The following is a 16449-nucleotide window of genomic DNA, read 5'->3' as shown; positions in this document are numbered from 1 at the left end:
ATTATATTTTGGCACAATCACATGTTAGAATATTATGTGGCTGTTAAAAACTTATCTAAGAGGATATTTAATGATATGGGTAAATGTTCATGCTATTAAATAAGTGAGAAAGGGGATATTTATAGTCATATATATAGTTTATATATAGCCATTAATAGAGTTTGTTGTATATGTGTGTATTTTGGATATATGTATGTGTGTGTGTATAAAATTGTAAAGGAAATATACCCCATGTTAACCTGAGTGATTGCTAAGTGGTGTGATTCTAGGTAGCTTTTAGTGTTCATTTAAAAACTTTTTTTATATTTTCCAAATATTCTGATAATTAAGTATTTTCTTATAAGCTGACCACAAAAGTAAATATAAAAGAAATAGTCACAGAGAGACTGCAAAAAAACCCCCAGAAAAACCCTCCAAACCCAAGCAGAAGTGTGAACAATATTCACCATCTTACATTCCTTTAGGAGAAATTGAGTGTGCATGCATTTGAAAGGAACACATGACAGCTGACTTAGCACAGAAAAAAAAATCCTTAAATTTGAATTTCACAAGTGAACTTGAACTTCGGATGCATACTGTGTGTTTTCATTAAAAGTGTTCAAAGAGTGCAGACCTCAAAGTGAACAGATTACATGTTCTAGTCAAGAACTCTGTGCACTTTTGAAGGGAATCTCAATTGGAAAAGTTGTATGGTTCTAGTGCTCAAAGGATGTAAAATATTGTGAACAGAAGAAACTCACTTATGCAAAGTCTAACGAGTTCTCAGCCTGTCTGATGAGCTAAAGAAGGAGAAAATCTCATTTTCTCATATAAATCAAGGATTCATACCTTATTTGCGAACCGGAAGTAATACTGTTGTAGGTTTTTGGATGTAATGGTAATAACTAAAGCCAAATGCAGCCTTGATTCCTAACAGATTAATACACTTTCCTAAAGTAATAAAATTTTCAATCTATATATTATCTTTATTTTAAACTAAGGGAAATTAGGAGAACCTGGGTGGTTCATTTGGTTAAGGGTCTGCCTTCACCTCAGGTCATGATCCCAGTCGGGGATTCAGTCCTGCATGGTGTTACCTGCTCAGCAGGAAGTCTGCTTCTCCTTCTCTCTTGCTCTCTATCTCAAATAAATTAATACAATCATTAAAAAATAATAATATAAGAGAAATTAAGGAGAAAATAATTAATATTCACACTAAATCCACATTGTCTTTCGAAACTGTAAATCTGTTGTTTCTCTTATGGGTCTCATAGTGTCTGCCAAGGCTCTGAATTGCTCTTCACCTAGGCAAGGAACACAGCCCTTTTGTGGAGAGCTACGTTTATCTCAAAATGGGCCTGTTTTCAAATGTGAACCTTTAAAAAAAAAAGATGAAGTAAACTCCTACAGATTTAATTAAACACATCCTTTCAAATAAGAACCTTTGGGAGTGATATGACCACAGAACTCTGGCCTTGACTGCTTCTTACAAAATGTAAAATGGAAATTGGCTAAGCTTTATGTTTCTGTGTTTTTCACAATTAGAAATATTTTCTAAATCGTTCATCATGCAAAAGCAAAGTTCCTCAAAATGTGAAGCTTGCCTTCCATCTTCATAATTCCCAGCACTCATCCACTCTGACACTGCAATCTAGAAGACTGGAACAACTTTGAAAAGATCCCATATCCTGTGACTGACTTTCTTTCTTTCTTTTCTTTTTTTTTTTTTAAGATTTTATTTATTTATTCATGAGAGACCCAGAGAAAGAGTCAGAGACACAGGCAGAGGGAAAAGCAGGCTCTCTATGGGGAGCCTGATGTGGGACTTGACCTTGAGATCATGACCTGAACCAAAGGCAGATGCTCAACCACTGAGCCACCTAGGAGCCCCATCCTGTGACTTTTGCATGCCCTTTCCACTGTCTGAGGGGGGAGAGAATGGAATGGGCTCTGTATGAAGATGACAGAAATTTGTGTCTTGTCGGTCCTCTTGCCAATGTCTATCTGAAATTTTAAATTTATTAAACACACCTGCAATCTAATGAGTGTGACAAATTTAAATTTTATCCAACTGACTCTTGGGACTAGAAAGGGAATTTTGTGCTAATTTTTGAATATTCACGTTTCTGAATAATCTCCTAAGCCTCTTTTGTGGTTTTACTTGTGATGATTCTTTCTCTGCTTCTTTTAATAGAATTATTTCCAATATTTTATTTGTGTGTGTCACTATGTGGAGTAGTGGCTTTTTCTCTGACTAATACCCAATAAAGTATAAAAACCTGATGCAGCAATTGACTCTAGGTAGAGCAACACTAAGCCCTCACTGTTTTCCCTCACTTGGAAAAAATTCCAAGATTTTTTGTGAGGAGGGACTATTTATTCCTCACATCCTCCTGGATGATCATCTTAATAATAAAAAAATATTATGGGCAGCCCTGGTGGCTCAGCAGTTTAGCGCTGCCTTCAGCCCAGGGTGTGATCCTGGAGAGCCAGGATCGAGTCCCATGTTGGGCTCCCTGCATGGGGCCTGCTTCTCCCTCTGCCTGTGTCTCTGCCTCTCTTACTCTCTGTCTCTCATGAATAAATAAATAAATAAATCTTTAAAAAATATTAGGAAGATCATTTGGGAGAACAGCTTTTCTGGTGCTTCTCAAAAGGCTAGCCTGGATTGGAAAGTGATTTCCATTTTCTCCTAGCTCTCCTTTTATGCTCTTCATTTAGAATAAGAACATGCCCTTCTCTTGTAGCCAAAAAAGTAACTGTCAGCAATGACATTGTGCAGGAGACTCCAGGCTTGGTTCTTTTTTCTTGTGTTCTCTGAAGAGAAAATGATTATACTGTGGCTTGCCATTGATTAACTCAAATCATCCAACTATAGAGAAAGGAAATAGTGTAGCACAGAAACCATAGCAACCTCCAGGAAAATGATTGCTATAATGACATGCTTTTAGTATGTCCAGGCTTCCAGGTGGCAATTGCTTACAATTTTTGCCTGTGGTATGGGATCATCCACAGTGGAGCTGCTGAGGGTTCACTAGTAATGGCCATTATGGTTATGGAGGGGGAGCCCATGCTGACTGCTGAGATGTAGCAACAGAAAAATTAGCTTTTGATGTATTATGTAATCAAGGAGGGATTATGTATACTCACCTCATTGCTTTGGGAATCTTTACATTATCTTGTCTTAGTTTGTTCAGGCAGTTCTAACAAATACCATAGATTCTGTACTGGGTGGCTTAAATGTGAAATACTTATTTCTCACAGTTCTGGAAAGTGGAATGTCCCAGATCAAGGCTCCAGCAGATGCAGTATCTGGTGAAAACTATCTTCTCACTGTGTCATCACATGACAGAAGAAGCAAGGGGCCCCTGAAGTCTAACCTCACTCATGAGAGCTCTACCTTTATGACCTAATCACCTCTCAAAGGCACCATCTCCAAATATAGTCACATTGGGAATTAGGTTTCAACTTATAAATTTGGGGGAGACAAATGTTCAGACTGTGGAATATCTGTGATAATTAATTGATTTTTTTTAAAGATTTCATTTATTTATTCATGAGAGACACACAGAGAGAGGCAGAGACACAGGCAGAGGGAGAAGCAGGCTCCCTTCAGGGAACCGGATGTGGGACTCGATCCCAGGAGCCTGGGATCACGACCTAAGCCAAAAGCAGACACTCAACCACTGAGCCACCCAGGCGCCCCCATTAATTGATCTTTTAATTTCACTTGATCAACTAGAAGTTAGTTTTGTTTCAGACTCTAAAAAGTCACTTTATTTTGTGGGCCACAGAGAGCTCTCTTATCAGGGACTACTATAACTATAAAAAAACAAAAATATTGGGATATACCAGTGGCATTTTATATTTTTATATTTTATAATATATATAATAATTTATAATTTAATAATTTATAATAATTTATAATATAATATATTTTATATATTTTATTTCATTGCTAACCCTAAATTTGAAAGATGAGAGTTTGTAGCTCTGGACATGAAAACTTCAATAGGAGTGATAATAACCTGGAAACCAGAGGGAAAGGCCAGAAGTAATAACCTTTCTTTACCTAAATTAGGAGATTTTTTTCACCAGTTGGAATCTTACTACATTTGCAAAAATTATCTAATCTCCATATTGTACATAAAAAGCCCAAAGTAGACAGCAATCTTTCTTCATCATTTTTCTGATATATAAGAATTTGTTGATCTATGGTACAACCCACTATCAAAAGCAAACACTGGAAATAACTTTATGGATTATAGCCTTAAATGTAGTCTTTTGCTTACTTAGAAGAATCAAAAGATACTTTATCCAAACTTAGACTGTAGTAACTTGTTTTATATTTTAACACTGCTATCAAAAAAGACACTTTTCATTCATTTATTTTTTTTTCAAGTAAGCAGAGAATATTAAAAGTCTCTGTATTTAGCACATACTAAATACTTCGGTGCTAAATACTTCGGTGGGCACTGAGACAACATTATCAGAAGCCTGAGGTTTCTAAAGCCTAGAAACCCTCAAGTTCCCAGTGGTTAATAAATCAATGGATAGCTAAATATTTTAAGGTATTTGCTGAAGGAAGTTTGCTACCAATCGAAATGACTCCAGATACTTCTCTTGTTTTCTCTTTTTTAGAGATTATTTACTTATTTATTGGGGCAGGGTAGGTGCGGAGGGCGAGGGAGAGAGAATCTCAAGCAGATTCTCTGTTCAGCAGGGAGCCCAGTGAAGGGATGGGGGTAGGGCTCGATCTCATGACCCTAAGAGATCATGACCTGAGCTGAAATCAAGAGTAGGACACCCACTGACTGAGCCACCTGGACGCTCTTCTTTTTTATAGGCTTCTTAGGCTTGTGTGTTCATCTTTTAGTAAAACTAGGTTCAAGGGATAATTGAAGTCTCCCATTTGGCAATGAAAATGTGCCTCAATTTAAGATTTCTGTAGGCTGTAGTTAGATCAAAAGGATCAAGGCTTCAGGCCATGACTAAAAAAAAGGGGGGCAGAGGCAAGCAGATGTCTCAGAGATTGTAAGGGTCTATTAGAACCTTCAGAAACTATGAATTTTGAATCATTTCTATATAATTTTCTTTTATCTGTTTCCATGTGGCTAAGTCTTTCATCTTCAGCAAGACTTTACTCAAGAGGTAGACAAACTATATCCGATATCCCTTTTCTATATCCATAGTACATATGGGTGTTTATTACATGTTTATTGATTTAACATCACTCTCATAATTTAAATTATGACATGAATGCATGAAACAATTAGAAACATATTGAATGCAATCTATGACTTTGGAAAATTATAGCAGTGTGTTCTTTTAAGAGACTTAATATCAGCTTCAAACTTGACATTGGGTTTTAGTCATTTAAATCCACTTCGGGGTTATGTAAGGCTACTTCTTGAAGCTAAATATAAGGATGAATACGTAAGTTTGCATTTCACATTCTCCTTTTAAAGAATTAATTTAGCTTATCTCTCTGAAACAGATTTGATTAATTTAAAATATGCCCTTGGACATTGACTTTTCAGAATGAAAATCTGCAATGAGCTTGGTGTATACCTCAGATGTGAACTGATCATGGAAAATAAAAAACAAACCTTGGAGTCAACAGAGTCCTTGCCACTTCCTGAGGCCCTGACCTCTAGTGTCATGTGGTCAAAGTTACATTCTTTATTTTCTTTAATTGTTGGTTTTCACATGATCGGTGAGTGTGCAGGACGGTTGTCAGGAGATGCATTTATAAGCTGTTATGTGAAAGGGTTTTGAAATATATCAAATGCATCATAAGGCAAGAATTCACACAGCAAGTCTTGTGGCTAATCCTTTGCTTTGAGGTAAGCAGCAACCGTGGGAGGTGGTGGAGTAAAATGTTTAGTTAATATTCACTGCTGGCGGGTTATTACAGTTGAAGTCATGATAGAGGTAATTTTGCTTATATAAGTAAAATTTGTATTATCTGTACTGTTGGAGGCAAAAAGTCATTGAAAATGTGAAAATTACTGTCAACATACTGGAATGCAACTAGGTATATAGAGAGGATTTTGAAAGGCATGATGAGTCAGAAATTTTTTAAGAAGTTTTTTGTATGCATCCATTTTCATGATGATGAAAATACATTTTTTTCCCCTGCCCCTGTCCATCTGTAGTGTGTAAATAGCTGATTTGAGAGTTGTTCTTTCCTGGACCTCGTGGGCGTTAGTAGAAGCCTGAACAGCAATTTCAACTCTTTTGTTGACTACACCTAGCATTTATGTTTACATAACTAGACATTTCATCAACCAGACATTGCTCTTCAGGGAGCATTGGAATCTGAATCCAAGTCTTAGGGAGACATTCACGTTTACTGGTTTAAAGCACTGGTGAGAGTTAACCCAATCGGGTTTTTAATCCTGGCCCGGCCATGTACTTGCTTTGTGTCATTTTACAAATTATATAACCTTAAAGTCAAGAATAAGCACTTAATAAATGGGAGTCATTCTTGATTTTATTAACATTGTGGAATATTTAATTATTGGTATGGCCTGGAAGTGTTGAGAGATGAAGCGGTGGAGAGGTCAAAAGGACAAGGTCTAATCTGTTGTGGTTTACTCTGATGGCTCTTAAATAGTCCCTGGTTCTATTACATCAGAGACACTTGGAATTTTTTTTTTTTGGCAGATTTCTGATTCTATTCCTTTTATCTCTTTGAGAAACTGTTTTCTCCACTCACCAGCTTACAAATGTGCAAAATGATTACTCCAGCTTATACTTTATGTCACGTTTCAGTTATACTTTTCAATACAACTTGACAATTTGGAATAAGTTGTATCTATGTAATCAGGGCCAAAGAAAAAAAATGTGAGGTATCAAGAAGATGACAAGAATATTACAAATCATACCTATATCATGAGACAAGAGCTATACTCAGAGACAAATTCTTTGTGTTAAATGATTTACACTAGAAAAGTAATACCAACAGAATACAAGGAAACCTGAAAAAGCTGAAATAAAAGCAGAAATTATTGAAAAGGAAAGAGGCAAAAAGAATGTAAATAAATCAAGGGATTTTCTTGTTTTAAGTTGGGGTGGGGGTGGTAGACATATCTGTGCCATTAAAGAAAGGCAAAACACAAATATAGCAAATGTGAAACCAAAATAATGTAGTATTGGTGGAATGACAGTTATGATTATAACAAAATATTATGTATTTGAAAAGTTCCTTTAAAAACTATAAAGTACCGGGATCCCTGGGTGGCGCAGCGGTTTAGCACCTGCCTTTGGCCCAGGGCGCGATCCTGGAGACCCAGGATCGAATCCCACGTCGGGCTCCCGGTGCATGGAGCCTGCTTCTCCCTCTGCCTGTCTCTGCCTCTCTCTCTCTCTCTGTATGACTATCATAAATTAAAAAAAATAATAATAAAAACCATAAAGTACCAAAATTAACTCAAGAAATAGACCAATGATATTGGAGAAAGATTTAAATATTGTAAGAAAAGAATTGTCTCCACAAAGGCTCTGGCCCCATATAATGTTACCGGTTCTTTCTTCAAATATTTTCAAAAACAGTTAACTATTTTGCTATACAAAGTGATCAAGAGCATGAAGAGAGAGAAAAGAATCTTTAAAAAATCCATTCATGATTCTCTCACAGAAGTGAATTATAAGTCTGAGATAACCAGCATAATTTTTTTTTTTTTAAAGCCTACAGCACCCGGTATTCCCAGGCGGAATCCCATCCAAGTACTAACCAGGCCCAACCCTGCTTAGCTTCCGAGATCAGACGAGATTGGGCGCATTCAGGGTGGTATGGCCGTAGACTAGCCAGCATAAACTTATTTAAAGTTCAGTGATATATATTATCATGAATGTAAAAATTTCCAAGTTAAAATTAATACATCTCATTCATCAATATCACAAAGTAATAGGATGTCATAATCTTTTTCTTATCAGAATATCAAGATCATTTAATGTATGCAAATATATCACATTTCATAAGTAGGTTAAAAAGGAGAAAATTATCAGACAGTAAAACGGCATTTAGAAACTTAACCCTGTACTTATTTTTTTAATTGTTGCATTAGCTAAATTTTGAAAAATATTTATATCACATAGTTTATCAAGTATATCTCAACACAAACAACATTTTTAATGATGAAACAACATAGGCACATAATCATTAAGTCAGGGAAAGAAGAAAGATGTCTGGGAGGATTAATATTATTTACTATTTACCATTTCTTGTATTGGTTAGTCAGGAATGATGGCAATAGACAAGCTAGAATTTGGACACCAATTTTTCATTATTTATGAATAATATGATTATCTAGAAAGCTCAAGGGCAGAAAATAAGGAAGGAAAACATACTAGAATTAAGAAAAGAGAGACTCACTTAATTAAAATATAAATACATAGCATTAATGGACAACTTCCCTATACATGGGCAATAACTAGTTAGAATGTACGACAGGGAAACAAATGCCAATTAAACTATAATGACAAAACCAACAATAAATCAATTTAACAATAAAGGTAGAAGATTTATTATTAAACATTTTTAATGCATACTTAGATAACTAAAAGAAAAATTTGAGTAGCTGGAAAATACATAATTACCTGGAATATAATGGATATCAAATATTATTTAAAAAATTTTTCAGGTTAAAGGAATTCTAATAATATTTGAGGTTTTTGCTATTATTGCAAGTGTTTGCATCAATATTCATATGTGAAATTGATTTGTAGTTTTCTTTTCTGTACTATTAGAAAAATAATAAGGGCAGAACACCTGGGTGGTGCAGTTGGTTGAGCATCTCACTCTTGGTTTTGGCTCAGATCATGATCTCAGAGTCATGGAATGGAGCCCTGAGCCAGGCTCCATGCTCAGCAGGGAGTGTGCTTGCGATTCTCTCTCGCCCTCTGATCCTTCCCCTCCTCACATATATTGTGTTCTCTCGCTCTTTCTCTCAAGTGAATTAGTAAAATCTTTAAAAGAAAAAGAGAAAAATAATAAAGGCAAATGACTAAGATAATTTAGAACTAAAATAAAGGGAAGAACTATACAAATTATGAAAACCTATTTTAATAATATAAACAGCATGATACTGGTTCAAGAGTAGACCTTCAAATAAACATGACAGAATAGAAAGTTCAGGAATAGATTTTGATACTTAGGATGTGGCAAAGCCTATTATCTCAAATAAGCCAGAGAATAAACTCTTATTTAATATATTTTGCTGAAACAAATGGTCGTTTTATTTTAAAATTTTTTTTTAATTTTTACAAGATTTTATTTATTTATGAGAAAGTGAGCAAGAGAGAGAGAGATAGAGAGAGAGAGAGCACGAGAGAGCACATGAGCAGGGGGGAGAGAAAGAGGGATAGGGAGACACAGGCTCCCCACTGAGCAGGGAGCCAGATGTGAGACTTGATCCCAGTACCCTGAGATCATGACCTGAACTGAAGGCAGACACTTAACCAACTAAGCCACCCAGACACCCAACAAATGGTCATTTTATTTAGGAAAAACAGTTTGATGCGTGCCTCATACCTTGTATTCTTTTTTTTTTTCTGAATATTTTATTTATTTATTCATGAGAGACACAGAGTGAGAGGCAGTGATATAGGCAGAGGGAGAAGCAGGCCCTTCCTGATGAGGGACTCGATCTGGGATCCCCAGATCACTACCTGAGCCAAAGGCAGACACTCAACCACGGAGCCACCCAAGCGTCCCATAACTTGTATTCCTATAAGAACTGTAACAAACATAAAAGCTAACTTGTGCCAGACCCTATTCTAATCACTCTATACACAGTAACTAATTATATCCCCACAATAACTCACCAGGTAGATAATTATTCCCATCCTGCAGATAAGTAAATGGAGGCACAGGAAGGTTTAGTAATTTGCCCAAGATCCTATGGCTATGAAATGGCAGAGCCAGCATTCATTCACATGGATAATTTGGCTCAAATTAGGGCTCAGTGTCCATGCTTAATTCCATTTGTCTTATTATTCCTTTGTTGGGTGTGTGAAAAGACTTCCATGGTCTTCTTTCCTCATCTTACTATCCTAAAAGATGTTCTTGTGAGCACAGTTAGTTTTCAAGGGGATGAGCAGGTCCCTGGAACAGTCATGCGTGATATTCCCTTTCTAGAAGCCATGCTGTCTGAACCCAAAATTGAACATGCCATCTGACAAGAGGGCAGAGGATTGAAAATCAGAAAATTCCTTTCACTATGCTGTCTTCTGACTCTGGGATACAGCCTGTGATCAACCACACAGCTGCCTGGTGCATATCTCCTAGTGAGGTTACTTCTCTGAAGTCAATGGGAGGGGGTCCCGTCAGGCTCAGGCACGACCCAGTCCTGTATTTAGCAGGAAGTACAGCTGACTCAACTCCTGCTCATGACTCCCCGGTGCTAATCAGAGGTCTATTGTGAGGTGTAGTGGCTGAGCCATCGCTTCAGCAGCTCTGGCTTATGTACAAAATGATGCCTGTTCTGGGACAGCTCTTCCTGAGAAACACTCCGCAGATTGTGCAGAAAAGTTCTCAAATGTGCCAGAATGCTACACAAAAAAACAAAACAAACCGAACCAAAACAAAACCACAAAACTGGTTCTTTGGACATAGATCTTCTTGTATAATGGCGAAACACATTGAAGGGTACAACCAGTCACATAGTTTCAACACCAGAAATTTACTACTAATCCGGTCATTTCACAGAAGAGGAAGCTGAGGTCTGGAAAGTTGAAATGTTTTTCTTAAGGTTTCTTAAGAGGGAGACAAACCATAAGAAATTCTTTACTACAGAGAACAAACTGAGAGTTTCTGGAGGGGAAGAGGGGGGAGTAGTAACTGGGTGATGGGCATTAAGGAGGACACTTATGATGAGCACTGGATGTAAGCGATATATGTAAATGATGAATCACTAAATTCTACTCCTGAAACCAATACTACACTACTAACTTGAATTTAAATTTTAAAAGTAAAATTATAAAGAGAAAATAATAAAAAGAAAAGGTTTCTTAGTTTTTAGTGACTAAATGAAGTTTCAGCACCAGATTTCCTGGTTTTGAGCCTTTCCTCTCCATCTCTCTGACTCCTAGTCCGCCAGTAAGTAGAATTTAATGTTCTACACAAAGACCTTTGTATTTAGCTGCACTGCTTGTGCACTGCACAGCTCCAGGTAGAGGCATCATATAGACTAAGAAACAGGAGGATGGATAGTGCCACCTCCCACCCTGGTCTTGTACTGTGCCACTGACCCCTGGAGTTAAGGTAGGGAGACAGCTGTTACCTGCTGTTTGCTCTTGAGTAGATTCTTTTGAGAATCCAGTTTCCTCCCTAGAACTCAGGTACTACTATATAGGGATTGAGTTGAAAGTTGTTCACTGACCAACAGAGAAATCTACCTTTTCCTTAAAACGTAACACATTCTTACTGGTCCTATTATGGAGCTTAATTCTTTCATCCTTTGGATGATATTTTTAAAAAAGATTTTATATATTTATCTGAGAGAGAGAGAGAAAGACCATAAGCAGTGGGGAGAAGTAGAGGGAGAAGCAGACTCCTCGTGGAGCAGGGAGCCTGATGTGGAACTCGATCTCAGGACCTTGGGATCATGACCTGAACCGCGGGCAGACACTTAACTGACTGAGCCACCCAGTCACCCTGGATGACTTATTTCACCAAGTCCTTGATTCTTGGTGCTAAAGAAATCTTTGGCAGGCTCATACTTCCAGGCTGTCAGACGTGATCGGGTATGTATCTCTCAGCCTCAAATGGAAAGCACCCCCATGCACGAAAGATAAAGTTGGTCTCTGAAAGGATTAGTGCATGCTAGAAGACAGTTCTCACCATTCCGTGGGGAAAAAGCAGAACGAGGGACCCAGGGAACCTGCATTCTTCCCTGGATCTGGTGCGCACAATGTGGTGACTAGGAAAATTATTTCATCTCTCCCTTCCTTGTTTGTTCATACATCATCTCATTTCTCAACTCTGAATCAATAAAATCGGTTCACTCTTGGTTTCCTTCCAACTGTAAATACTATATGATGTAAGTTCTTTGTTTTCTGGAGTATCTTATTCTCAATAGACACTTGAGCCAGCCAAAGGTGAGACCCACCAGGCACCTGATGTTCTTATCACTTTGAATTAACAACTTCAGCAATGGTTGTATCTCTTCGTGGGTCCACATCAGATACGATGTAGCAGATGGAAGCAGATGGAAGCAGAAGTCACTGGCATGGCTTTGAAGAATGGTGAAACCTTCTAGACTCATGTGCAGGCCTGTTATGGCTCCAGTGGCAGGACAGAAAGCTGACAACTTACCTGCAGTGACTTGAGAGGCACTTAAATAAAAGTCCCTTTACCTGTCCCATCCCTCACTCTGTCCCATCGTGATACCAGAAGAGTCTGGGCATTGAAAACCGATTCAGTCTTTAAGAGTGCTCTGAGGAGGGCAGGGGTCTAGGGTGAGGGGGACACATGAGATTCAAGACCTCTTGGTTTAAGTAGGGTCCAGTTCCAACAGAAGAGAGGTCCCACCCTGACATAAGTAGGGCAGCTCCTGAAAGGGGAAACAAGAAAGCCCCCAAACCCCGCCTCCCCTACATTTTGCAATTTTCCTCAGAACTCGAAAGACTTTCAGATGCCACTGGCTGCAAAGGAAAGGCTTGGCCCTTTTACTTCCTTCTGTAGAAAAACCTCCTCTACCATCTGCACATATTAATTTACTAATTTCAGGTTCACTTGGCAATCTAAATTATCGATTCCCTCTTCTGCTCACACGCTGAGGCAGCAGCTGAAAGCCCTCATTGCTCCCTTGTATGCCAGAGTTTGAGAGACATACATGGTGTGACCTTTGTTTCCATGTTATTCCTGCCCGCTCTGCTATTCTGAGCTCATCAAGAGCCAGAACCTTCCAGATAATGCTAGCTCGTCTTTATTTTTCAGTTTCAATTTTCATCGCCTTAATAAATAACAAGGAGTGTTTTCTTCCTCTTCATCCTTCCCCATCATGCTCTGCATGGCCACTTCCACCAAATTACGTGAAGAATGAAAGACAGAAGAGCTATGGGCAAATATAGCTATATGAAAGGAGGAAAAAAAAATCCATGGAGTAAAAAAAAAAAAAAAAAAGGCAGTGCTTTGTAGCTACACACAATATTCTTCTCTCACCAGCCATCCACAGGAAGGAGGAGAGGGCACCATGAAAGCTTCGTAATTTCACTAAAAGGTTATTCTATAATGTGTCAAACCTGGGCGAGCGAGAAGAATGTGTACTCAAAACCATTTACCTTTGACTGCAATTTTCCCGCCTATTACTCATAGCGCTAAAGATGAGATTATATGACAACCTTTTCCCCCTAAAACCACAGCACTGAAATTGGAAAACTCCCAGTAAGATCCAATTAGTTTCTGACATTGTTGAATTCTCTAAAGATGAGCCCTCAGGCTTGTCTTTATGATGATGGAAAAAGGAAAAAAAAAAAAAAACTAAACTCTCAACTCAGACTTTGTTTTTGTTTCCCCGAGGGAGCAGATTTTGCTACTTTGAGCCAGTGTTTCTATGGAACAAATTCTTGAGATGAATGTGGTTCAGAAGTAGGGGGCTGGGGGGAAAATCAATTAATTCAAAATGATAGGAAATCAGGATTAATGCTCAGATTGACCTATCTCTGTAACATTTTTCACTAGTGTTAAAATCAAGCTAAGTAATAAATCTTTTTGTGGGAGTTTTGCCCAGTGAATAATGTTGAATTGAGAGCTTTAAATGGTAAGCATAGGCAACATCCAGTCATTAGCTCTACTCCTTCTATCAACAGTTAAAATACTTTCAAAGAGCAAAATCCAAGATATAAAATAGCATAATCAAGCCACATTTGGTTGGCATAACTTCCCAGATTGTTAGAATTGATATTCTCCTTGTATTGGGGGTAATTGGATTTAGTTTTATCTCTCCATTGGTGATGGAATATGAGAAACAATCAGAGGGCTGTGAGGTAGGATTTGTCTTTCATCCTTCCCTATGAGGGCTGGAGGTCAGGCACCTGAAAGGCTGAAACAGGTACAAGTCTGGCCATGGGTCCTGTCTGGGGAAGGGAGCAGGACTCAAGTGCTAGAAACCCAGGCAGACATTCCATTCATTCATTCATTCGATGGTGACAGGCTGAGTGGCTCCTATGTATGAGGTGCTTTTCTAGACAGTTGGGCACATCAGTGGAATAGAGAAAGATCCTCGTCTTTGTGGAGCATACATTCTAGTGTTGGAATATGAGTAGTGCACAGCAATCACAAGTAAATGAGTAAGTGCCCTAGTGTGTTGGAAGCTGAAAAATGCTAATGGCCAAAAAAAGTGGAGCAATAGGGATCAGAGGTGCCATGAATGCATGGGCGTGTGGGTTTCATGCTTTAAATAGGGTAGTGGGGGGAGCTCTCATTAGAAAGGTGGCCCTTAGGAGGACCTAAGGATCTCAGCCATGAGGATTTCTGAGCTGAGCATTCCAGGAGGAGAGAATGGTTAATACAAAGGCCACAAGATAGGGAGAGTAGGAAGTGAGTTGGCTGGAGTAGAGCTAAGCAAAGCAGAGTAGGAAGGATGACACCAGAGATGTACGTGAAGTGGGGGTGGCTGTCACAGGGACTGTAGGCACCTCGGCTTTTACTCTGAGATGTGAGTCACTTCCAAAGGGGTGTGGAGCCCTTTACATATTGAATAAAAGTTACGTCAGCTGACAGAAGAACAGTCTAAGTGATTCAGTTTTAGCAGTATTGCTGTCTGCATGGAATGTTTGCATAATTATTTATTTTATTGCATTTTGATTTCTTGTTTTCATAAAAACTAAGTTCTGGCCCTAACACAATTGAGACAAAGTTGGAAATCATGTATGTCATTCTCAACCCTGGTGATGAATTAGAATGCCCTGGAGAGCTTTTCTAGTCTCTGACACCCAGAGATTCTGATTTAAGCATAACCCAGGAAAGAGCCTTTGAATCAGTGTTTTCAAAAAACACACAAAACCAGAACAAAGAAACAACTTTCCAGGTGATTCTAATGTGCTATCAGGATTGAGCAATTCTCCATGAGATGTTTTGAAGACGAAGATCTTTAGCTCATTGAAATGAAATCAAGCAGACCACATGTTTATTTAGGATTAAAAAGAACCTAATTTCAAGAACATGTATGAAATCTTCAAAAGATATCATCAGATATTATGCCTAAAAGGAATGATGCAATTAGACATTTTATAATATTTTCTCTGTACGTGACTGAAATCTTCACTTAACAACATGTCAGCCTATAGGAACTTTCTGCATTTTATTTTACTTATAATTTCTTTTTAAAATTTTTTATTTATTTTTTCATGAGAGGCACAGAGAGAGAAGCAGAGACATAGGCAGAGAGAGAAGCAGGCTCCATGCAGGGAGCCCAGTGTGGAACTCGATCCCGGGACTCTAGGACCGCCCTGGGCCGAAGGCAGACGTTCAACCAGTAAGCCACCCAGGTGTCCCAATACTTACAGTTTCTAAGAAGTTTTGAGTTCTAAAATGTACTTTTCTTTGATATGAGAGCTATGGATTGAATTTTGTCCCCCCTGCCACTGAATTCATATGTGGAAGCTATAACCTCCGATGTGATGGTGTTTGGAGGTAGATAGTGTCTTTAGGAAGTAATTAAGGTTGAATGAGGTCTGAAGTGTGGGTCCTAATCCAATACGACTAGTAGCCCTATAAGAAGAGGAAGAGAGAGAGAGATCTCTCTGTGTCTGTGCAGCAAGGAAGGGCCATGTGAGCAGCTACTGAGAAGATGGTCATCTGTGAACCAGGAAGAGAGCTCTCACAAGAAATCAAATTAGCTAGAACCCTGATCCGAGACTTCTAGTGTCCAGAATTGTGAGAAAGTGAATTTCAGTTGTTAAGGGACCCAGACTATGGTATTTTGTTATGACGGCCCTAGCAGACTTAATATGATGCCTGAGCCCACCATTGTGACACACTGGACAGGCCTAAATGCATGGTTGGTCCCTTGTCCCCTGTCCTTGGCAGAAGGCTGCACTGTCCAGGCTTCTGGACTGAGGCAGCATTTACCATAGCTGGCATTTCAATTAATTCGCTGCATTAAAATAAAAATGAAGCACCTATGTGCAGGTAATGAATGTGCATGCAGCTTGTACAAGGACAAAGTAAAAAGCAAAATAGTTGGTAAAGAGAATGAGGACTAATAAATTGGAATTTCTCCATAGCGCCTTGTCTTCCTGTCTATTAGGGTGGACAAGGAAGGGGGCACCTATCTGTTAATCCCAAAGACACTGCATCATAGTAAGTAAGATCAAACTCAGCTACTCCGAGTGACTTTGGATTTTTTTTCTTTCTTTCTTTTTCTAAAGATTGATTTATTTGAGAGACAGAGAGAGAAAGAGAGAGCAGGGGAAAGGGGCAGAGGGAAAGGGAGAGCAAACCTTAAGCAGACTCTGTGC

The 16449-nt window shown here is 38.5% G+C and overlaps 1 protein-coding gene and 1 non-coding gene across 2 annotated transcripts in view; both read right to left on the bottom strand.

Moving 5' to 3' along the window:
- Positions 1 to 16449, bottom strand: part of MYO3A (myosin IIIA) — a 372796-nt gene that overhangs the window by 349621 nt on the left and 6726 nt on the right. The window lies entirely within an intron of this gene.
- Positions 7670 to 7788, bottom strand: LOC112931164 (5S ribosomal RNA). The gene has a single exon (XR_003237289.1). It is a non-coding gene; the product is annotated as a 5S ribosomal RNA (ribosomal RNA).

Source organism: Vulpes vulpes, chromosome 2 (genome assembly GCF_048418805.1).
Source record: "Vulpes vulpes isolate BD-2025 chromosome 2, VulVul3, whole genome shotgun sequence".
In the NCBI taxonomy this organism is placed as follows: Eukaryota; Metazoa; Chordata; class Mammalia; order Carnivora; family Canidae; genus Vulpes; species Vulpes vulpes.
This window is presented reverse-complemented; position numbering and strand designations above follow the sequence as displayed.